General features: G+C 41.5%; 1 long non-coding RNA gene across 1 annotated transcript in view; it reads left to right on the top strand.

The window, feature by feature from the left end:
• Positions 1–311: 311 nt before the first annotated feature.
• The window catches only part of LOC145511666 (uncharacterized), a 137413-nt gene continuing 112232 nt past the window's right edge, over positions 312–25492 (top strand). The window contains exons 1-3 of the long non-coding RNA XR_014058038.1: positions 312–844; positions 8448–8572; positions 19073–19177. This is a non-coding gene — a long non-coding RNA (uncharacterized LOC145511666). The remainder of the gene's footprint in view (positions 845–8447; positions 8573–19072; positions 19178–25492) is intronic.

The raw sequence follows: 25492 nt of genomic DNA, 5'->3' as shown, positions 1-25492 counted from the left end.
CCCAGGTGGCTCAGTGGATAAGATTCCACCTACCAATGCCGGAGACACAGGAGGCACAGGTTTGATCCCTGAGTCAGGAAGATCCCCTGGGTCAGGAGAAGGAAATGGCAACCCATTTTAGTTTTCTTGCCTGGAAAATCCTGTGACAGAGGAGCCTGGTGGGCTGCAGTCTCTGGGGTCGCAAAGAATCGGATACAACTGAGCATGCACACACAATAATCATAACAAAAACACGATGTTGTTTTTAGAGCCTCTTTTTTTTCAAAATGTTTCCACCTACTTAAAATTAGAACAACAGTGACTTCCCTGGTGGTTCAGTAGTTAAGACTCCTCCACCTTCCAATGCAGGGGACATGTTTTGATTCCTGTTCAGGGAACAAAGATCCCTCATGCCAAGGGGCAACTAAGCCCTGGCGCTGCAACTACTGGGCTGGCATTCGGGAGCCTGTGCACCACAACTGTAGAGAAACCTGAGCGTTGTAAGGAAGAGCCTCCGTGCCCGCAAAGATCCCACATCATGTCCAAATAAATATTAAGAATGAAAAAATAGAACAACAGGCTTTAATTGGCTACGCAGAAAATGGCCTGGGCTTCTCCAGGTGAAGAGGAAATTAACCTTGATGAACAGGAAATGTCTTAGCAGCCATGTTTCTACCCAGCGCGGGCTGTTGTTAGCCTGGATCCCGCTCCTTAGGATTGACTGGAAGGAGCGGACTGTAACTCGCTTGGTCATCGCCCTGGGGCAGAGAACACAGCTTTCAGAATCAGAACACAAAGGACTAAATGAATGTTAAGAACAGAACTTGTGCACGGAGTAAACTTGAAGGAAGCCGTTATTTCCAAGGTAAAGCCAGAAATTAACATATCACTAAGTATTCTGGGTTGTTGTTTTAGTGGTTAAGCCATGTTGGACTCTTTGGGGACCCTATGGACTGTAGCCTGCCAGGCTCCTCTGTCCTTGGGCTTTTCCAGGCAAGAATACTGGAGCAGGTTGCCATTTCCTACCCTAGGGGATCTTCCCAACCCAGAAATCTGAACCTGTGCCTCCTGCATCGCCTGCATTGGCAGGCGGATTCTCTACCGCTTAGCCACCTGGGTAGCAAGCCACAAAATCCGTTGCTGGCCAAAACCCAGAGAGGGGGGAAAAAATACAAAACAAATGCTTCCTCTTGCTATAAGGCACTTCATAAGCTAGAAAAGAGGGTTGGAGAAATCAGATTTATAACAGAGAGGAACCAGGAAACTCCAAAGAGTCTCTAAAACTAGAATGAACATCTTCTGTCACGGGTTTACTTCAATTAAAACTCCTCAAGAGAAAGTTCAATTGGCTCAGCTTAGATTACATGCCTGCGTGGATTGGTTAATGAAAGCCTCTGTAGGGGTGGCCTCCAGAGTCAGCTTCAGGTGCGAAAGTGCAAGGACAGGCACCTGATTTCCTGCCCTTTCCATTGAGAACACAAAACCATCTCAGGATCCCTTTTTACTCTTTAAAATTATTGAGGACCTCAAAGAGCTCTACTTTACGTAGTTATCTTACTAGAAATTACAACTGATACATCTTTTAAAAATGTTTTCATGCCTTTATGTTATAAATGGCATATTTTAAAAATGAGGATAGTTGTATTCTCTAAAACCAGAAACCTTAGCAGAAAGAGAGATGCCCTTTTATATTTTTTGTTAATTTCTTTATATCTGGATTACTAGAAGACAGATTTTCATACCTGTTTTTGCATCTGCTTTCCTGTAATATTTTATTTTGGTTAAAGTTTATGAAAGAAAGATGTGAAGTAGAAAAGGGGATGAGTATTTTAAAGCCTTCTAGATGATTGCAGAAATTCTTCTTTGATATTATACCAAAACTTAACAAGTAGTAGTTTCTTACAGTCTGAAACCTGGCTAATAAACTTTCACGCTCAGATACTTTAAAATCCATTAGTAGCTGTTGCACATTGTATGGGTCTCTTACCCATGCATGACTTTTGTATCATCAGGCATTGGTCATTTGGGAAATATTGATTAACTGAGTTATGCGGATCTTCCAAATGTTCCCACATTTCACTGATGGTATACAAAATCATAGTGATCAGAAACACCACCATCTCATGCAAAAAATACTTAAGCACTGGGACATTGTCAAGTTTATAGTGGCAGTCACTGTTTTCTATTATTTCTATATTTCTATTTCTATATGTTTTCTATATAGATTTTCTATATCTAATTTTCACATGAAAACTTAAATTTTATTAGTAGCAAAAAATATTATTAGTTATTGTCTCCAAAATGACATTCTCATTTCACTCATTTTTGAGAAAGTGCCCAATATTTAGGTCTGAATAATCATCTTTCATTCTTTCAAGGCCAAAGGGAATTTCGTGCGGGGGGGGGGAACAATATGGCTCACACACAAGCCCCTGCACAAGTGCTTCCACTCAAAACACCGTGTTTCTGCATAGAAGAAGCACTATGTTTCAGCTCAGCTCAGTGGCTCAGTCGTGTCCGACTCTTTCTGACCACGTGGACTGCAGCACACCAGGCTTCCCTGTCCATCACCAACTCCCGGAGCTCACTCAAACTCATGTCCATCGAGTCAGTGATGTCATCCAACCATCTCATCCTCTGTCATCCCCTTCTCCTCCTGCCTTCCATCTTTCCCGGCATCAGGGTCTTTTCAAATGAGTCAGCTCTTCACATCAGGTGACCAAAGTATTGGAGTTTCAGCTTCAGCATCGGTCCTTCCAATGAATATTCAGGACTGATTTCTTTTAGGATTGACTGTTTGGACACCTCATTTCATCATAAAAAAATATTTAAATGACATGTACTTGGGAGCCAAGGCCTAATAAATTAATAATTCATATTGCTTCATCAATGACATTTTAAAATGAAACTGGCTTTTAAAATTGTATGTGGTGGTGAAGAAATGGATACAATGGCTACTAGTATTATTTGGTGGCACTTCTTAAATTTATATAAAAGTACCAGTGATTTGACTTGTTGCTTTTTTTGAGTCACTTCTTACCTAGAATTGATTTAAAAAAAATTTTTTTTAAGGTCACACAGCATTTGTTTGATGCTTTATTTCTCTATTTTTGGTTATGCTAGGTTGTTGCTGTGCATGTGGTGCGTGGGGGCTACTCTAGCTGTGGTGTGCAGGCTTCTCATTGCAGTGGCTTCTCTTGGAGCATGGGATCTAGGGCATGGGGACTTTATCAGTTTTGGCTCACGAGCTTAGTTGCTCCGAAAGGTGAGATCTTCCTGGACCCGGGATTGAACCTTTGTCTCCTGCATTGTCAGGCAGATTCTTAACCACTGGACCACCAAGGAAGTCCTAGAAATAACCTTAAAATTCAAAAAATTTAAAAAGTAAAAATATAAATAACACCTGTATATTTTTTATTTTGATTCACCAATTTTAGTATTTTGTTCCTTTTTTGCCTTATTCCGTTTGCCCTCTTTTTTTTTTCTGAAACATTTTAGAGTAAGTTACACATATAATTGACATTTATTCCTAAATATTTCAGTCTGCATTTCCTAAAAGGATATTCTCCCGAGTAATCCCAGTACTTTGATCAACTTTATAAAGTTACGTTGGTACAATATCTCTATTGATTATATTCCAGTTTTGTCATAGATAACAGAACTAAACACAATACCTACAATTGTGTTTAATTCTGTTATCTATTCAGCTTCTTTTATTTTGGAATATACTTCCACAAACTTTTGTTCTTTTAAGACATTGACATTTTTGAGAGTAAAGGCCAGATTCCCACATTCTGCATTTAAAAAAAAAAAACACTTTTTTTAAAAGAAAAAAGATCTTTATTTTCTGTTCATCTAATGTTTTATTATGATTAGATTCCGATTATGCATTCTAGGTCAGAATCCTGCATAGGTGTCCTTCTCAGGAGCCACATCACGGAGCCCACCCTAGTCATATGTCATAATGTTAATGGTGATCACCAGTTAGGGTGTGGTCTGAGTTATCTTCTGTACAATCACTGTGCTTTATTTTTCTCCTTTACCACAATAAATAATCTGTGGGGAGATACTTTAAGACCATGCAGATATCCTGCTGCTTATCCGTTGATGAGATTTAGCATCCATTGATGATTCTTGGTTGATCTAATGTTTATTATGGTGGTTACAATATATATATACACATATATATATATACACACACACATACATATATCTCCTATCCATCCATCATTTATCTTTCTACCTTCTATTGACATAAATTTATGAATTCTTATTTTTTCAGTTGTTTACAATACATTCTTGTACTTAATTATTTAGTTGCTAAAACTGTCCCAGCTCTTGCCAAAGGGAACCCTCTGAGCTACTTCCTATGTCTTTGTAATGTGTCCCACTCACTTTTCATTCTTCTGAGCACTTTCTTACTTTCTGGCATAAGTTATCACCTCATTTCGTACCTACCTACCTTGCCCTAGTCCCTGACTCAGCTGTTTCTTCAGGGTGGCCTGATTCCTTTTAGATCCCATTGCTCTTGCACCATCAGGGGGTCAATGTCAAGTGAAAAGGGCAAGTAAAGTCTTAACGTTGTTATGAAAATAGTTTTGACCTCTTGGACTCCCTGAAAGTGTCTCAGGAACTCCCAGAAATCTGTGGGCACTTTGAGAACTGTTAATGAGTATAAATTATGCTTAAGTCTATGGTCAGGTGTTTATAATTTATATTGTATAATGTGTGTTAAATCAGCCTCATTGGAGAGCTGAAGATACCCACTTAGCAGCTGTGAGATCTTAGTTACTTGGCCTCTCTGGGTTTCATTCTCATCATCTAGAATTAGGGATGATATTACTTCCCAGTACTGCTGAGGATTAAATCCAATAACTCACCTAAATGTTGGATGAAAGGCCTAATATGGAGTGAATGCTTCATAAATGATGCCTTTAGGGGGCAGGTATCTTGTCTCTTTAGTTCACACATCATCAGATTGAGGAATGGTATTCAGGCATGGAAGGAACTGCACTCACAGATAAACCTTTTTTAGTTGCTAGCTCCTGGACTTTGAGCAGATGCCATAATGGCATGAGGTTTGATGGTCTTAGGAGAAGGATAAATCTATGTTGTATGTGAGAGAGAGGCAAACTGTGGTCAGAGGGCAGTCTCTGGTGAATGTAGTTTCCGAGATGGTCACAGCAAGATCTCCCATCCTGCCCCTTGTATAGTGTGAAGTGCCACTCCTTGCATTGAGAAGTGAGGTCTGTATTTCCTCCCTATGAACCTGGGTAGGCCTTTGGCTCTGGCAGAACGGATGCTCTGAGTCATTCGATGCTATGTCCTAAAAATCAGCGCAGCTTGCACTAGGGTGTCTTGGAATGCTCGCTATTGGAAGCAGCCCTGTCTGTGAGGAAGCAGCAGCCACAGGGAGAGGTCACATGGAGATGTTCTGGTACACAGTCCCAGGTGAGGTCTCCAATCACAGCGCCAACTACCAGACATGCAAGTGAGGAAGCTTTGATTCAGTACCAGCCTCTCTCTGATGCAGCCACGTGAGCAAGCTGAGCAAAGACTGCTCAGCTCAACCCAAATAGCCCTCAGAACCATGAGAAATAAGAAGAAAATAATGTTGTTGTTGTAAGCTACTACATTTGGGGTGCTTACTTATACAGTGATAGATAGCAGTCCCTATCCATAGGTAGAAGCTAAGAATGGGTCACCTCTACCCCAAACATGAGCTATGAAGTAGGTCATAGGTGATGTGAAGACACTTGTCCAAACTTGGCAAATGCCGCAAGCAGAGGCCTGATGAAGAAAGACGCTTCACAGACTTATACATAATGACTATTGCTCTTCTGGAACCGAATTGCAAAGTGTGGGGTTAGTGGTTTCTGGCATGAATGACACCCACTGGGTGCACTTGAGGCAGCTGTAGCAGTCCTTCCATTCTTTCCTTCCTTCCTGTTTTCTTCTTCTCTCCTCTCCTGAACCTCCTTCTCCTCTTCTGCCTTGTCCTCACACTCTTTCTTCTGCACCCATAGCAGTTTGATGAAAAAAGGAAAGAACATGAATGTTGAAGGTAAGCTGGCCTAGGTTTAAACCCGCTTATCAGTAACTTGACTTTGGGCCTGTTCTCTTTTCTCTCCTAGCCTCACTTCTTCCATCTGTAAATTATAATTTACAGGGAATCATTGAGGTGATTAGATGGCATTATTAAAACATTCAGCATGTTGCTAGGCACGTTGACGATCACAATCCACAATCCATGTTTCTCTCACACAGCCAGAGTTTTCTCCTTTGCTTTTTCCAAAGCTCCTCGGCCTCTTTCCCCAGATAATCCCATTTCACAGATGCTGTTTTTTTTTCTGCTCTTAGTTTGCTCTGCCAGTGCCCCCAGCAGACGTACCAATTCCAGATGCTGAGAGAAAAGCCCTTGATTCCGGCTGAATGCAGGGATGATATTCGCTAACATGCAGATGGCACGTTAGGTACCTGTGGGGAGCTTGTGTTCTGGATTGGAAACTGGCAAAGACAAAATCTCTTGGCAGAAATGGGCTCCTGATCACGGGTAGGCAGGAAAGAGCAGAGGAAAATGAAGATTGACTGATGGCACTGAGTCACTCCTCTGGAGTCGAAATCTGCACCCATATCCCAGGTACAAGTGAAGTAGCTGGCCCCTGGGAAGGAGTAGTTTATCTGAATGAGAAGGGGAGCTGGGATTTGGGGAGAGAATATCTTGGAGAAGAGAGTTGTACCCACAGGGTGTTTAATTACCTAACTTTGTGTCAGATGCTTGTGTGGGCTAAATGGGCCTGATCTGGCAGTGAACGCACAAAGTCGACGGGAATTTTGAGGGCAGATCAAATACACCACCAGGAGAACTGTGAACTTTGCAGCCAAACAAGGCTCCAAGGCTGAACCAAATGATGTGACAGAACACGGCATGTATCTAGGCATTTCTAAAGAACAACAACAACGACAAAAAATGGTGAAACAGGAAACTGCATTTATAAAGACCATTGCAATAACCACATGGTGGGAAATAGGACTCCAGGGTAAACAGTGAGAGCTGTTTTTGTCCAGGGAGCCTTTGTTATGGATACTTGTATTTCTATACAAATCTTTTCCTTTTGGCCTTGGTTTCTATTTTCAGACTCCAATCCAAGGGTTCACAGATTGGACTCACAGATTGCTAGTACTAAAGAGATCCTTAGAGATCACCTAGTTACACCCTGTCATTTCTTGGCCAAGATTACTAAAGCCCAGCAAGGTCTAATAAATTCTCTAAGAACACACAGCTAGTTTGGAGTCAGGCCAAGACTGGAAGCTTGGCTGCCTGATTCCCTCTTTCACAGTCTCTCTTTATTCCACAGCTTCTCAGAAAGTAAAGGGTCTGTACTTTCTTTGGTCAACCACTAAGTGTGAAAGTGTTAGTCACTCAATCATGTCCAACTCTTTGCAACCCCGTGGACTGTAGCCCGCCAGGATCCTCTGTCCATGGAATTCACTGGGCAAGAATACTGGAGTGGGTAGCCGTTCCCTTCTCCAAGAGATCTTCCCAACCCAGGGATCGAACCTGAGTCACCTGAATTGGCAGGCAGATTCTTTACCACCTGAGCCACCAGGGAAGCCTCTACACATGAAAAATATTTATTAGATGCCACCAACAGTTCTCTAATATGTCCACATTTTTGCTCTAAGTGAAATCACTTCCTCCTTCAGGAAGATTCCTAATAATCTGAAAGAGAAGTACTCCTTAAATACAGGGCATAGTTCAGTGGAAACTAGCTCAAAGTTGCTTACACATTTATTCAACAAATATTTATTAATCACCTGCTGTGCTCCAGTTACTGTATTTATCATCACAGTTTCAGTTATGAACCAAACAGTCAAGTGGCACAGAACAGAGAGACTCAGTGCATACATGTCCAGTAGATACAGATCCAGCATTTAGAGTTGACCACACCTTTAATACATTGTGGGGAAATAAATGGAATATGTTCTACGAGGGCTGCGAGGTAGTTATTTTTGCTGTGAATTAGTCAGATCTTATAATGTCATATTTGGCTCATAAAAACTGTTGACGAGTCAGAAAAAATTATTATAGCAATTTTTAAAAATGACTCTTATATTCCTATAAGGACAAAAATAAATGGGAGTGAGGTATTTGAATTAGAATTTAGAAACTCAAGAATGGCTTGAAGCTAACTTGAATGTGGGGAAATGTTAACTGGACAGGCTCTATCTTCATAGAGAACTTTGCAAAAGAAAATGAGCTTCAGGCTCAGTGGGAGAGATTGAGGATGGACGTAAAGAAACTTTTCTTAGCATTCGAAGTGATACACCTGGACTTGGGGGTCTAGTCTACACAGTTGGTAGAGGAGGGGAAACTTTCTTTTCTGTTGGTTAGTTCTTTCCTTCTAAGTTCTTGGTCAGAAACTGTGCTGGTAATGTTTTCAGTTTTTTCCCCAATGTTTCGGCAGAATCATGAAATGTTTGAGGTTCTGCAGCCCCTGAGTTCCTGCTCTGTCCCCCTGAGCCTGTCCATCGGCATCAAATCCCTTCAGACTTCCTCTGATGAGAGCAGATTCTCCACATCGCAGTGCCTGTGAGTCTGTGTGGCGGCTCCTCCCAACCACATTCCTCAAGCACAGACATTTAAGATCTTAATCTCCAAGTGTGGTTCTGGGCAGGATTAGCCCTACCCCATGTCAATTGAATATCCAGTGATTTCTATGCATATTAAAGTTTGAGAGGCTTTGTTCTGGAACACTGGCCACTGAGGAGGACATACTTGACTTCAAACCTTGGCTCTGCTGTCATCTGACTCTGTGACCATGGCTAAGTCACCTACTCTACTGAGATTCCCTTTCCTCATCTGTAAAATGGATATAAGAGTTCTTGCTTCTTAGACTCTCAGAAAGGCCTTTCCTGGTTATCTGACTTCACATGCATCCTTCCTATTACACTGACCTCAGTTTATTAAGTTTCTCCATGATCACAGTTACTACAACTTGAAGTTACTAGTGTCTGTCTTGTTTAGAGGGCTTCCTAGGTGGTGCTAGTGGTAAACAACCTGCCTACCAGTGCAGGAGACTTAAGGGATGCAGGTTAGGTCCCTGGGTTGGGAAGATCCCCTGGAGAAGGAAACGGCAACCCACTCCAGTATTCTTGCTGGAGAATCCCGTGGACAGAGGAGCCTGGTGTTCTACAGTCCATGGGGTCACAAAGAGTCAGACACAACTAAAGCAACTTAGCATGCACATCTTGTTTAGAATGTATGTTCTGTGAAGGCAGGAACCATGTCGCTCCTTGATATTTGATATTTTCAGGACTTCACACAGTACCTGGCACCTAAAGGGCAGTTCCATATTTGTTGAATAACTGAATATTATAATGGTTGTTATGTAATGCAAGAGAAACAGCTCCATGTCTGACTTGGAGAAAATGTCCACTAAATGGTAGCTATTGGTAAAACTGACTGCGTAATTGTGAAGCCCAGCATAAAATGAAAGTGCAAAGCCCCTGGTTCAAAAAAATTATGAAGAATTTCAAGATGATGACAACCGAATATTAACCCAAGGGCCCTTCTCAGCCCTTTATGGGTCCAACTATATGGGTTGCATGCCCAGGAGGCTGGCCCTAGGTATCTATAGTGTTGCTATTACTGTGGTTACTCTGTGGTTGATATGGTCACCACCCTAGGAGGGTTGTCTCCCCCTTCTTCTTGCGGTGTGACACAGGCCAAGAGTCCCACAGGGCACCTTGCCTCCTGAGACTCAGCTCGCCCTCCTCCACCTGCTCTGATGAAGAGACTAAGAGATAACTGGAAACTTGACAAATTGCAAAACAGACCCTGTCCAGTCAGCCGGGCCTAAACTCTTCCTCATAGCACAGTGCTGATTTATACCTGATTAGTAAAGGTGGTGTTTATTGAATCAGCAAAAGTTCTGCAAATGTGCGCTGAACAGAATTTCAGATGAGTTTCTGTAGTGCATGTATACATAATGTATGGCTTTTAATTTCCTTGATAATGTAAAAGTACAGTCTGAGATGAGGAACGAGGCAGACAGACTCACTCAGTTCTAATGTAACAACTTCTCTTTATGAGAAACTGAAAATCAGGGCAGGGCTTAGAATATAAAACAGTCAGGAGGAATTGAAGCTGAAAACAGGGAGAGATGAATCCACTCAAAAACAACCAGCACGGTGGCGCAACTGGTTCTCGGATCAGCTGGATGGTGGGAGCCTGATGACCAAAATCAAGGTGTTCCCAGGGGTCCCAGCCTTGCGGGACTTAGCATGACATCCTTACTGGGCTACATTTATCCTTTCAGAGCCCAGGTCCCTTGAGTTGAGCCGTTCAGCAGGGAAAATCACGCACCTCCTGCCTACCTTTGTAGGCAGAGAATAAAGAATGTTACTCTTGTGAAAACGTTTTGTTCAACATGGGACGCAAAAGCAAGGCAGTATGCTCTGTAGAAAGAGCACTGGCCTGGAAGTCAAAAAGCACAGTTTCTGATACATATTTTCCTATTTATTAACTATCCTTCTTCGGTGCCTTGGAGCCAAGTGGCTAGATCTGGGAGAAAATTTCAGAGCTGCTACTATCTGGCTGGGTAAACTTGGACGGAGAGGAGTCCTTTAAGTCCTCTGAGCCTCAGTTTTCTCATCTGTGAAATGGGACTGAACTAAATCCAAGAGAATATGTAGCACACCTGGCAAGTCCTCAACATTTCTTTCAGAGCTCCGTTTTCCCTACTGTTGATTGGGATGTTAGAAAACCTCAAAGCACTGTCCTGCCATCTGACACTCCTGTGTGCTGCGTTCAAGCTGGGGACATCTTATGGCCCCTGTAGCTCCTCATCCTCTCTTCCACCGGCCCCAATTTCCCAGAAGTTTTCTGGTTCTCATACTGCAGGGCCTTTTTTTTCAGAGTTATTTGTCAACTGCACTTGCCAATGGTATTAACTTGTAACTGTGGTGGAAGCTCCCTTGTAGAGACGTGTGCTTGAATTGAAAGATTTTGAAACCAAAAACACCTTCCAGAGGCAAAAAAGCAACTAGCTGGAATTTATATCCGGAGACACGGGCCCTCCAGGTGTACCTTCCAAACACACAGCTCAGGCACTATATACTTGCGAGGTCCATTTGAGCCAAGGTTTTAACTACCTATGGGGTTTGAAATGCAAGAACAGCTTAATATATCTGCTCAGCCTTAATGACTGTATGATTTTGATGATGACCATCTATTGTTTTATTCTACACCATTCTCAGCATTACATAGAAATCTGCTTGTGCTGTGCTCAGTCATGTCCACCTCTTTGAGACCACGTGGACTATAGCCCGCCAGGCTCCTCTGTCCGTGGGATTCTCCAGGCAAGAATACTGGAATGGGTTACCATTTATTCCTCGAGGGGACCTTCCCAACCCAGGAATTGAACCCGCATCTCCTGCATTGGCAGGCAGATTCTTTACCACTGCCATCTGAGAAGCCCAGAAGTCTACTTATTAGACACAGATCATAGTGGCTGTACAGTTCATGATTTTCCCAGCAGCTGTGTGTGTGTTTCTCAGCTTCCTCTAGCACAGACACTACTCCACTCTAGCCAACCCTGTAGACCCAGGACCCTAGGCTTCCCCAACTGCCATAGCTTCCCCTACCATAGTGAATGGCTCTGGAGGTGGCCATGTCACTCAAGGCAGGCCAATTTTGTCCTTTCTCTAGATTTTTCCAGCAAACTGCTAAACACAATGAAAAAATGTGAGGCCAGAGTGATATGCAGCCCGGTTTCCCTGTTGGCATATAGCTATAGAAATGAGACAGATGGACAGTCATATAGATCACTGATGATATTCTAGCCAGTGCATTCCTGCCCTTTCCAAGGTCACGTCACTCACAAACAGAAGTCCTCAAGTCCTCATTGTGCAGTCTGATACAAACATCCATATGGACGAACAACAAGACGTCATTTCTCTCAGAGTTACGATTACAGAGGTGATGTTACAGTGTGTAATAGAGCACAGGGTGTGATTAAGTAAAGGCTGGTGGGTACAGACTACTCTTGCAAGAATGCTGGTGGGAAGAGGAAGAAAGCGGTCAGGCAATGGTGGATGTGATATTGTGATATAAGAAATGCACATTTGGTCTTCCTCCCCAGTTTCTGGCATAGAACTTCTAAACCCTTTGAGTTTCTGGGTGACAGGAAGAGTGACAAGATTCCTTTGCTATCTTTTTTTTTTTTTGACTGTGCTGGATCTTAACTTTTGGCAGCCAGACTCTTTAGATGCAGCATGTGAGCTCTTACTTGCATGTGGGATCCAGTTCCCTGACCAGGAATTGAACCCTGGGCCCCCCTGCATTGGGAGCACAGAGTCTTAGCCACTGGACCACCAGGGAAGTTCCAATGGACCACCAGTTCCTGTTATTTTTAATAAGCTTTTAGAAATACAACGAGTTTACGCTGATGAGGTCACTCTTGGTGGGCTTCCAGGTAGCTTCGGGTGGAGGGCTGGTTGCCAAAGGAACCAACCATGTGAGCAAAGGGCACAGACTTTCAGTCCTACCCTCTGACCTCTCAAGAAGGAGGGGCTGGAGATCGAGTTAACAACCAATGATCAATGATTTAATCAACCATATTTATAAAACGGAACCCCCATAAAAGCTCTAAAGAAAAGGGCCCTCAGAATTTCTGTTTGATGAAACGCATCCATGTGCCAAGAGGGTGGCATACCCCAAACTCGATAGAAACAGATAGAAACAGAAGGATCTCCTACACTTGAGATCCTTCTGGACCTTGTACCTCTTCATCTGGCTGCTGACTTGTATCCTTTCTATTAGCTTCTATAATGAACCAGTACTAGTAAGTAAAGTGTTTCCCTGAAATCTGTGAGCTGTTCTAGCAAATTTTTGAGCCCAAAGGGAGTGTCATGGGAACCCCTGATTTATAGCTGGTTGATCAGAAGTACAGGAGACCTGGCCTTGCGATTGGCATCTGAAGTGTGGGCAGCCATGTGAGACTGAGCCCTTTAACTTATGGAGTCTAACTCCAGTTAGTTAGTGTCAGAATTGAGTTGAGTCATTGTACACCCAATTGGTAAACTGAGAATTGGTTGTTGTTGTGGAAAAAACCCTACATATTTGATGTCAGATGTGTCCTGATGTTGTAAAAAAAAAAAAAAAAAAACACAAAAAACCAAATCTTATTAATAGCATAGCAGACTCAAAGGAAGGTAGATTTTTGAGTCTAAAGGAGAATTATAGCTGCCTATGTTATCTCTCTTCTCTTTAAGATGGGGAGAGGATAACCAAGGGAGCAAAATCTCAGGAGACATGCAGAAGTTGCCGGAAGGGGCAGTACTGTTGGTCAGTATAGACACTTCCCCTTTGAAAGCACAGCAGAGGAAGAGAAAACGATACTAGAGAAAATCTGAGAGATGGAGAGAAGTTGAGGGAACTCATGCTAGGGTGGCCATGATTTTCTCACTGCAAGTGGAAGATTTGGGAGATTAAATTGCTGTTCAGAGGTGTTTCCCTCTGGGGCTTGGGCTCTGCTCCTATGCTCTCTGGAACCACCCAAGGGCCAAGGAAAGGAGAGGGTGGTGGCCAAAACAGATCTCAGGAAGAACAAGGCCTTTGGTGTTGATGTCTACACTGTAATTGATGGGTTGGCATTGACTGTCATAACTCAACCTCCCTCCCACATCAAAGACATCCATTGAGGCTGTGAGAGCCTGCTGTGCACACTGCTGTGGAGGACAGACATGTTCTGTTAAATCAGTGAACCTGACAGAGCAGAGGGAATCAATGGGCTATTTACCCAGGTAATCTTTCTTTCATCTTTTAGTCAACTGCTATAAGGACATTTCCCAAGGGAATGTTTTCTGATGTCCTGATCCCACTGGGATTGTGGAGAGGGACTGTCCTATGGTGCCATGACTCTATATTATCCTCTGGTCTCCAAGATGGCAGATTCATGTGAAGCCTTAAGGGAGTGTCACTTGCCTTAAGAATATTCTACGGCCAACTGAGTTGTTTGCCAACTTAGCTTTCTGTTTTTATTTTGACTTCACAGTTGAGCAAGTATCAAATACAGAGGGTAAGACTCTGATCATATAGGTAGGTGGATCTAGTTTTGAATCTCATTGCAACTCTGATGACTTTGCATGACCTTCACAAAGTTATTTAACTTCTTTACTGTTCCATTCTTCACCTGTAAAAAGGCATAATGAGAACCTACTTAATCTACTGTGAATATTAAATAAGAAAACATATGTAAAATTCTTAGGTATAGCCAGCATGTAGTGAGTACTCACATAGGTGGACTCAAAGATGGCTAGAGAGATAATCTAGTACTCGTTATTCCTTCTTGTATCACAAGATTTGGAGACTTTTTTGGTTTGTTTTTGTTTTTTTAATCTGTCATGAGACTCCAGTGTACTTTGGGCATGAATCGAAGTGAAAGTGTTAGTCACTCAGTCATGTTGGATTCTTTGCAACCCCATGAACTGTAGCTGTTCAGGCTCCTCTGTCCATGGAATTCTCCAGTCAAGAATACTGGGGTGGGTTGCTGTTCCCTTCTCCAGGGGATCTTCCTGACCTAGGGATCGAACCTGGGTCTCCCTCATTGCAGGCAGACTCTTTACTTCCTGAGCTAACAGGGAAGCCCTACTTTGGGCATTTATTTACGTAATTAAGCAAGGAGGTCAATTTAAAGCTTCTGTCATTAGCTTTATTTTTAATCAAGTGACTCGTTGAAAGGTAGACCACTAGGTCTCTCTGGTCAGTAAGTTTTATCATATACTAAATCTAATCTATTGATATTGACCACTTAGGGCATGATAGTGAGGATTTTCTAGGCCAGATTGAAAGAAGTGCTATGATTGATTAGTGATGTCAGGCCAAGACATGGTTAGGATTGTGACTTAACCTCTTCCACATATGTGCTGACTCTGTATAGACCCTGAAGTCATGGATCACAGATGCAAGTCAGAGGCCAAGGAATGTTACATAAATTTCAGAATTGCCAATGCTCATGGAGAAGTTACCTGCTGATTTGAAGAGGCTAAAGCAGTGGCTGTCATTAAAACCAAGGGCACTGAACAGTGGATGGCTATAATGAGAAAGAAACAGCATTTTGCAGTCTTGTACTTAGAGAATTACAGTGCATGGTGCATGTATAAATCTGGAGCCTCTAGAATTGACAGGTTTAAGACTGTGTCTGCACAATCTCAGGGAAATGTTTACAAAGTTAAAAAAAAAAGTGCCGATCAACTGGTTGATGTCATCAGGACTTGCCTGATTTCCTGCTTCATGTCTGTTCCTCCCCACAGTTGGAATTATTTGAGCCCCATGTGCAGCTCAGCTGGGGCCACCCCATACCCTGAACCTAATTCTTCCTGCTGTCAACAGAGATTTTAAGAACTCTAGTGGGCTGTGAGGTCACCTAGTACCACCCACCCTGGCATCTAACCCAGCTGTGGTCTGAGTCTGGTCTTGTTGCCTTGAGCCCTCAAGGGTTGGGATCCACCTTTCTGATGTCCTTGAAGATAGGCCTGTCGTCACCTTGTTGGTCTAGATCTTTAAACATGATTTTTTCCACTGAATTTTACATACACCTGTAAGGGTATCTGTCCTCTTTCCTCTTTCTTTCATGTATCAGAGGCTTTCTAATTATACAGCCTGCACCTTATTAGTGAGGTTTTTCATTTCCACAGGGGATGTTTAGGTGACGGAAACAAGGTGAGCTTTGAAATTAGCCAGACCTAGCTTCCAGTTTCCGCTCAGCGTTTTCTTAACTCTGTGGCATTTAAGCACATGGGTCCATTTTCTCATTTATAAAATGTTAATAACACGGCAGGGTGTTATATCCTGGAGGAAATAGACAAACACATTGGAGGACCTAGCATATAGGAGTTGCTAACACATGAACAACTGACAACAAAATAACACTAACAATAGCTATTATTTATTGAACACTTACCATGTGTGAGACATTGATCCAAATATTCTCCATAGTAAAATTAATACTATATTTCACATTTCATAGACAAAGAATCTGAGGTTTAGCAAGGTCAGTAACTTACCCAACCTTACCCAGAGAATCCAGGGCAGAGCCTGGGTTCAAGTCAAGAGCTGCTTATCCTGATGACCTCCTTTAATCACACTACAGGGTCAACAATAACATAAGTATCTTCCATCCATTGGGGTGAATGTTCTTGTGTTCTCTGAAGCTGACTTTGTCCCAGGCATTTACTGTGCCCCTCTGGACATAAATGATGACAGTTTTCCTCTACCCATTCCCCTCAGTATGCCTCATTCTGTTCCCATGGAACATTTTATGGCTGACCATGTCAAAAGATATGACACTCTCAAGTCTGTTAAGACAAATAACATTTGAGTTTTAAAATACTGAATTGATTTTACAAACAGTCCTGGGAGCAATTTTCAAATCTGGGCTCCCCACTAACAAAGTATCAATAATTTCCCTTAATTAATGGAAAATAAGCATCTCCTTGGAGAAGGAAATGGCAACTCACTCCAATATTCTTGCCTGGTGAATCCCATGGACAGAGGAGCCTGCGGGCTACAACCCATGGGGTCTCAAGAGTTGGACACGACTTAGTGACTAAACCATCACCACCAAACGTCTCCTATAAATGGGTTTTTCCTTCCATGGTCCTTCTCCTCAGACATACAGGACTGAATGGGCGTATTTCATGCCTGAGGATGTCATGTGAGACTAGGTGAACAGGTTGTAGATCCAGAGCAAACCTTGTGTATGAATCTACTTGGCCCTGCCCTATGATGGTGCTTCCTGCTCCCTCTGTTCCTGTTGGATGTTGTTTCTATCTTTGCATTAAAGGTTAGCCAGAACAATGAGAATTTTCTGTGACTCCAGGAACTCAAACTGGGGCTCTGTAAAAACCTAGGGTGATAGGAGGGGGTGAGAGCTAGAAGGGAGGTTCAAGAGGCAGGGGACATATGTATACCTATGGTTGATTCATGATGATGTATGGCAGAAACCAACACAATATTGTAAAGCAATTATCCTTCAATTAAAAATAAATTGAAAAAAATAAAAATTGGAAAAAATTTTTTAAAGTTTAGGCTGTAGTAACACTGATGGACCTTGAGATTATCATACTGAATGAAGTAAATCAGATTAGGAGAAATAGCATATGATATCCTTTATATGTGAAATCTAAAAAGTGATACAAATTAACTTATTTACAAAACAGAAACAGACTCACAGACTTGGAGAACAAACTTATGGTTACCACAGGGGGAGGGTAGAGGGAAGGGATAATTACGGCATTTGGGATTGCCATGTACACACTTCTATATTTAAAATGGATAACCAACAAGGACTTACTATGTAGCACAGGAAGCTCTGCTCAATATTATGTGGCAGGCTGGATGAAAGGGGAAGGGAGTTTGGGGGAGAATAGATACATGTATGGCTGAGTCCCTTTGCTGTCCACCTGAAACTATCACACCATTGTTAATCAGCTATACTCCAATACAAAATAAGTTTGTTCTTTTTTTAAAGGCTAGGCTGGAGTCATAGGGAGTGAAATCTTTTTGTAGGGTGGCTGTAATCAAGCCAATGAATTATGAGGAAGTTGTTAAGATTTGGCTACCAAAATACCAAATGACCATGAAGGTGATCTGGCAGTGGAGAACAGAAAAGAATTTATTGATCCAAATACTATCCCGAGTACTTTGTGTACATTATCTTATATAATTATCCAATAATCCTGGGAGGGAGTCATTATTATTTCCATTTTTACGACACTGTGATTCAGAAAATTAAATAACCTGTTACTGAACAGACTAAACAGTTACTAAATAACGCTACAACCCAACACATTTTATTATAAAACCTACCTTTTGATTCCAAGGTTCAAATAGTGAATAATGAATATAAACTCTCCAAATTGGTGTCAGAATTTCTCACTGATTCAATACCTATTATACCAGATGCATAATTAGAATCTACCCAAAACTGATGTGAGTTTACAGCCAGAGTCTGAAATTGAGAGATGCCGTTCAGCTATTTGCATACAAATAGACTATAATTATTATGAAGGATGGTCCATTACAGAATTCAGTTTAGCTTGCATTTTAGCGAAAACCATAAAGTCAGCTAGGAAAGAGTTAGCTTTATTAATTACACTTTTTGTAAGCACAGTTTTGTTTTTGAAGGTTTCTGAATTGATGTGCTCAAGGAAAAAAAAAAAAAAAATACCCAGGGGCTAAAATTGAATAATCAACATTGTGGGTAATGAGACTAAAGTTTTTTAAAGTTTTGGTCTCTTTCAAAGGAAAGTGCCAGAAATCTCAACCATCATTAGATTTTGCATCTGATTTCAGTGTTAAATCAGTGCTTTACTGTCAACTTGTGGGACAAGTGTTAGGTAGGATAATCTCCTTGGAGCATCAGAAGATTCATGGATTCCAGACTCACCACTCTGGCTCTTTCTCTTTTTTTGTTCTGTACTGACAAAGGTCTGTATAGTCAAAGCTATGGTTTTTCCAGTAGTCATGTATGGACGTGAGAGTTGGACTATAAAGAAGGCCAAAAAACTGATGTTTTTGAACTGTGGTGCTGGAGAAGACTCTTGAGAGTCCCTTGGACAGCAGGGAGATCAAACCAGTCAATCCTAAAGGAAATCAACCCTGAATGTTCATTGGAAGGACTGATGCTGAAGCCAAAGCTCCAATAATTTGGCCACCTGATGCAAAGAGCTAACTCATTGGAAAACACCCTGATACTGGGAAAGATTGCGGGCAGGAGGAGAAGCAGGCAACAGAGGGTGAGATGGTTGGATGGCTTCACTGATTCAATGGACATGAGTCTGAGCAAACTCTGGGGGAGAGTGAATAGTGAAAGAGAGCCTGGTGTGCTGCGTCTATGGGGTTGCAAAGAGTGGGACACGACTGAGCAACTAAACAATAAACAACAATAGTCATGGAGGCCATTCTGCTGAGGTTACCATAAGAGATAAAGTATGGGATTTAGAGTTAGAAAATATGGGTCTGAAAGCTGTATCATTACTTCCTTGTGTCTGTGGAATATTTATTTTACCTCTCTCTGTTTTATAGCCTCCTCTGAAAAATGAGAATTATAATGGCCTATACCTCAAAGGGGTGCTGTAAGAATGAAGTGAGATAAGAAGATGAAGTCCTCAGCATCGTTCATGGCATAAGGTAAATCACTCTGAATAAAAATCGTTAATAATTGTTAGAGGATTGACTTAGTGCATGTAACCTAATAAATTCAGGAATGCATGTGCTCTAGTCAAAGAGTTGTGTGTCACATCCAGGGAAACTCAGTCCTAAACTAAAGGCACTTAAAAGCAATAGAAATCTCCTATTTGCATTTCTTGGAGAAGATCAAAGAGAATGTCATTACTAAGCCACCTTGACACTTTGTAGCATCACTTTTCCTTTTTTTCTCCCATTCACTTACACCCTGTAGCTGCCTCAATATCTCTTTCTTTATAACCTCAACTCCAAAAAAGACTCTTCCTTGATAACTAGGCTTCAAAGTTTTTTGATCTCTCATCTCCTCACCCCTTTTTCTATCACTTTATTATGTAGGTCAACTTAGCTTCTCTCTCAGTAAGCAAAAAATCCTTTCTTAGTAGAATTGAGAAGGAGTGAGAACTGAACAGGCATAGCAGGATTATTTTTAAGGGGCTGGAGGTGGAGTGGGGGTGGCTGTGAGCACTCATGGACAGAAAGCTTTAGTTACACCCACAGATATAATCTCTGGAGCAAGGAAAGTTCTGGCTTCTAAGCTGTTTACCCTATACCTGAAGCCCTACTTTGTGAAGAATGTCATTCCACTTAACTGTGTAGAGAGGGAGTGATCCATAAGAAAATCCTCTGTGTCAATGCATGATCATTCCACATGAACTGGCCAAACTCAGGAATGCTGTGACGGCTGCTTTTAGATATTCAAAAATGGCCAAACTAGAATCAATAGAATTGAATAGAATTGAGAGAAGTAGACTTGTAGCTTGGTTGAATGAAGAATGTTCATCTAGTCAAAGCTGTTGGAAGACAGAATGAGCCTCCTGAGGAGGCAATGAGTATCCAGTGCCATAGATGTTTAACATAAGGCTGATGACTTCTCGGCAGACATATTGTAAATGGTGAAAGCATCTGAGTGGGGTTGGATGAACCACAGAGGTCTCTTTCCTTGCTGAGATTCCATAATCTTAGAACAGAGTTTAGTGCAAACCACCAATATTGACAGCTTATAGCTCCTAATCTATAGTTCATGGCATCTGAGAAGGAATTTTCTGGGGGGTGGGATTCTGTGGTCTAGTACTTTCTCTGATTCTGTCTCTTCTTTCCTTGGCTATAGTAGCATAGTTCTCATCCTCACCCCAGTGCCTGTGTAATTCCTGTGAAATGGCTGGTGTGATTTCAAACTTTATTGATCTCTTCCTGCCAGTCTAGAGGTCAGAGGAAGTATGAGTCCAGGAGATCAATATTATGGGAAGGGCAATATAATGGGCACATGTCTGGACCTTAGGAGCTCTGGGCTCTTGTCCAGGTTCTGGCACTAATTCTGTAAACCCCATCTCATCTCTGAGTCTCCATTTCCTTATCTTTAAATGAAGTACAACATAGCTTCTTTCTAAGGTTCCCATGGTTTTTTCAACTCATGATATTCAGGGGCTAAATGCCCCTCTGATAAGAAGTGAAATGACTTGGGAAAATCGTTAATAAAGTGAAACAGCATTTGGAATCTTAGTATTATGCTGTTACTAATATTCATTATGGGTTTCCCTGGTGGCTCAGTGGTAAAGAATCTGCCTGACAGTGCAGGAGACACAGGTTCCATCCCTGGGTTGGCAAGATTGCTAGAGAAGGAAATGGCAACCCACTTCAGTTTTCTTGCCTGGGAAATTCCATGGCCAGAGGAGCCTGGTGGGCTACAGTCCATGGGATTCCAAAAGTGTCAGACACGACTTAGTGACTAAACAACAACAGTATTCATTCTGCTCCTACTATATGCCACATACTCTTTTAAGGCATAAAATATGTAGCAACTGACAGGGCAGATAAGGTGCCTGCCCTCACAGAGGTTACATTCTGGGATCTATAGAACCGATAGACAGGTGAACAAATAGACAAGCTCATTTCATATTGTGAAAAAGATAAAATAGGATGTTATGTTTGAAACTGATCATGGAAGTCTAGAACAGCCTGTCTGAGAAAGTCCATTTGAGCTGATTTTCTAATTAGGATAGGGACCAACTATATGAGGACATAGGAGAGAGTGAAAAATAAGGGCAAAGACTTTGGGTTTGTTTAAGGAGCAGAAGGAAACTTTCTGTGTCTAGAACATGATGGTAAGGAGGGACCAAGATGCTCTAAAAAGTAGACAACACACAGATCATCATCAGAAGAGTTAATATTTAATTTCATGTGTATGGGGCTAGTGCATTTCTTGAAGGACACCACAGAGAATCCCATTGCTAACTACCTCAGCACTTGTAACTGGCCAAGATGGTGGTAAATTCAGCTGAAGGGCTAGAACTGGCATGATAGTGACCTGGGCCAGGTGGTAGCAAGAGACGTAGAGAGAAGAGGATGCGTTCTAAAAACATCACAGTGGAGCCAGTGTGACTTATATTGAAGTAGGTATGAGGTACGGGGAGTACAGAAGGCGAACTCGAAATATAGAATTACTTTTTCTCTCTGAGCATTTGAGAATGGATGTATCATGGGAGAGGAATAGGTGTTATTAAAAATACGAGAAAAAATAACAGTGGCTATTATTTATTAGACATTTATTACATGAGACCTGTGTCTGCTTTATGTCTCCAGCTCTATAAATTTGTTGAAAGTCATTGTATGTCAGGCATGATTTTAAGAACCTTGCCTACATTATTTTATTTAATTCTTAGTCAGTATTCGTTTACACAGTGACTCAGGAAGATTAAGTAGCATAGCAAATAAGCTATAAAACTAGGGTTTAAACCCAAGTCAGTCTAATTCTGAAATCTGGTTTCTTAATATCTATACATTTATTTCCTAGCATATCAGACCATATAAAGGGAACTGGTAGCTAGTTCTGGGGAACTGAGCAGCCTCCTGAGAGGCATCCTCAGGTTAATACTAGCAGAGAGGCACGCCTACAAGGAATGACTTCAATAAAAATTGAAGAAAAATGGAAGTCGATTTGAGTATCTGAACTAACCAAAGCTTCCATACTATGTACTCTCCTAACATGACCATAGCAAGACTCTAATGCTGTTTTCAAAATCTGGTTTGTAATTCCCCAGTGTTACAGGTACACAGTGAAACCTGAACTATCTGTAAAATAAATGATGACAAGTCTAGTCCATGGATATCTGGCTTTTTTTAACCAACAGAAAACACTTTTTCCATATAGAAAGGTGGCTGAACGTGTCAGTATCATCTAATGATATCAAAGAAGGAGAATTTTTTTTTTATGTGTCATAATTACCAAGAACTAGGCACACTGGGTAATGTGTTCTGATTTTTTATAATTGTGTAGCCAGTCACATCCTCAGAGATCAAAAGAGCCTTTAAGAGAGAAACTTCTAGGCTGATTTCAGGAACAGGAATCAATGTGAAGTTACATATTTAGCACATTAACTCAATGCTAGGAAGATGTACTCTTTTCCTTCCTTTAAGATGTCTGGAATAATGACAAAAATTGATGAAGACATGAGAATTAAGCCAAGTTCTGTAGGGATAGGTTGGGTATATTGCCAGTTTCTCATTGTTTAACCATCATTCCTTGACTGCCCTTCAAGGACTAATGAAAATTGGTGAATCTACCTCTCTTACATCTTTGCCAACTCCTCCTTCTTCTGATCTGCCTTTATTTCTGGAATATTCTTCTACTCAACTAATAAATTGCAGTGCTGTATGATTTCATGTTAAGGCTTGGCTGTGAGCTCTTTGAAGGTTGTTCATATCTTATTTATCTTCATTTATTCTGAGTTAGATTCCTCAACCTTAAACTTATGTACTACATTACATAACTGGAAACCCAGATACAGAACAGAAAGCTGGGTTAATCTGGTGATACTGCCCTGTTTCCCTGTCACTCTTTTGACCCTTGGCTTTCCTGTCATTAAGCTGGTGGCAAGATGTGGGCAGCAGTTATGAACTTCACATCCATATGTGGCCATAACCAAAGAAATAGGTCTTCCTGATGGCTCAGTGGTAAATAATCGCCTGTAAAACAGGAGTCGAAGGAGACATGGGTTCAATCCTTGGATCAGGAAGATCCCCTGGAGGGGGGCATGGCAGCCCAACCTACTCCAATATTCTTGCCTGGAGTATCCCATGAACAAAGGAGCCTGGTGACCTGCAGTCCAAAGGGTCACAAAGAGTAGGACACAACTGAAGCAGCTTAGCGCACATGTATGCCCTTCCTGTGATGGTTTCTTCAGACCAAGGAAGAGCTTTTCCAGAAGCCTCCAAACAACCTTCTTAGTCTCTATGGCCAGTGAAGAATAAGTCACAGTCAAGATGAAAGAGTTTACCATGATCGTCTTAGATGAATCAGCTCCCGCAACTGTATGGCTATTATCCCATGCAGGACTGTAAGAAAGAAAGATCACAATGTTCTCTACCCAGGTCCAAAGCCTACTATAGAACTTGAGGCTTAGATAATGCTCAATGAGTGTTTTTTTGAGTAAATAAGTGAATTACAATGACCCACTGCCTAATAAGCCCCTTTCAGAATGTCTGTATTTATAATCAGTACCATTTACCTGGTTTGGCACTTAATTATATATTTTGTATTGTTCTTTGATAGTGTCATATATGTTAAGACAATTCTTGTCTTAAGAATTGGTATTAACTTTCTAAATACAGGATCCATATCACATAAATATTAGTTGATCGAGTGAATCTTGCTTTCTTGGTATGCTGTCAAGTGTGAGACCAAGAGTGGACATGTAAGACATGTAACAGTTTATTAGTGAGCTTTGCTCTGCAGTTATTATTATATCTCATAGGAAACCAGGTAAAAAGGAGAAAAGTTCTTGTTATATTTAATTTAACTAAAGCTGTATGGAACTCAATTTAGATTTAAGCTGAAGCCAACAAGAAATTAATCACTGGGATAAGAAGGTCATATGTGTATGTGTGTGTTAGTCGCTCAATTATGTTTGACTTTTCGTGACCCCATAGACTATAACCTACCAGGCTCCTCTGTCCATGGAATTCTCAAGGCAAGAATACTGGAGTAGGTTGCCATTCCCTTCTCCACAGGATCTTCTTGACCCAGGGATCAAACCCAGGTCTCCTGCATTGCAGGCAACTTCTTTACCATCTGAGCCACCAGGGAAGCCCTAAGACATGCCTCACTCAGCATTAGGCACAGAGTGTCTGTTTAACAGCAGTGTATGCTCTCTTCACTGTCTGCTGGAGTGAGCCTGGCCTTGGTCATCAGATTAAAGAACCTGGGAGTGGAACAGCATTGAGAGAATGAACTGCCCCAGGTTGACTAAAGTATCCACGTGGCCATAGAGGTGGCAGAAAAAGCGCCTCACAGTTGTTGACACTTATAGCAATGCTACAGTGTCAGGCATTGTTTATTTGTTTTGCATATGAAGCATTTTGTCTTCTCAACAATTCCAGGAGGTAGGTGCCATTATGAGCACCATTTTTCAGTTAAGAACATTGAGGTTTAGAGAATTAAAATGGCTTGCCCAGGGTCATACTGTTAGTAAATGGTAGTGTCAGGATTTGAATTCAGGAAGGCTGTCTTCAAAATCTATCCTCTTTCCCACTGCTAAAGATGGTCTTGAATTCAAAGCTAAATGCAAAGAGCAAGAAGAGGTCAAAAACCAGGTTTAAAAGGTTAAAACAAGGGGACTTCCCTGGTGGTCCAGTGGTTAAGAATCTGCCTTGCAATGCAGGGGACTCAAGTTCGATCCCTGGTCGGGGAGCTGAGATCCCACATGCTGTGGGGTAACTAAGCCTGAGCACCACTGCTACTGATCCCACGTCAAAGATCCCAACACAGCCAAGTAAATAAATAAACATTTTTTAAAAAAGAAAATTAAAACCAGGAAAATTATCAATAGCTCAGGAAGAAAGATTTGAGATGCTGCTGCTGCTAAGTTGCTTCAGTCATGTCCGACTCTGTGTGACCCCATAGACGGCAGCCCACCAGGCTCCGCCGTCCCTGGGATTCTCCAGACAAGAACACTGTTCTTGTCTGAAGATTTGAGATGAGTAAGAGCAAATTGTTCAGGACTCAGTACAAAAAAAAATAACACAAAACATTGAACAAAGGTGGTCTTTTATTTGAAGCCAAGCATTTGTTGAAAGAAGTTGTCTTAATAGCTTAAAGTTATTATATAGAGCTTGATGGTCTTTGCTCTCTCACAAATTTTGATCTAGCTAAGAAGATATGGATGACATATATATGAAATGGGACTTCCCTAGTAGCTCAGATGATAAAGAATCTGCCTGCAGTGCAGGAGACCTGGTTTCAATCCCTACAGTCCATGGGTT

This window comes from Giraffa tippelskirchi, chromosome 6, assembly GCF_054371585.1.
Source record: "Giraffa tippelskirchi isolate mGirTip1 chromosome 6, T2T-mGirTip1v1.2.pri, whole genome shotgun sequence".
NCBI classification, from domain to species: domain Eukaryota; kingdom Metazoa; phylum Chordata; class Mammalia; order Artiodactyla; family Giraffidae; genus Giraffa; species Giraffa tippelskirchi.
This window is presented reverse-complemented; position numbering and strand designations above follow the sequence as displayed.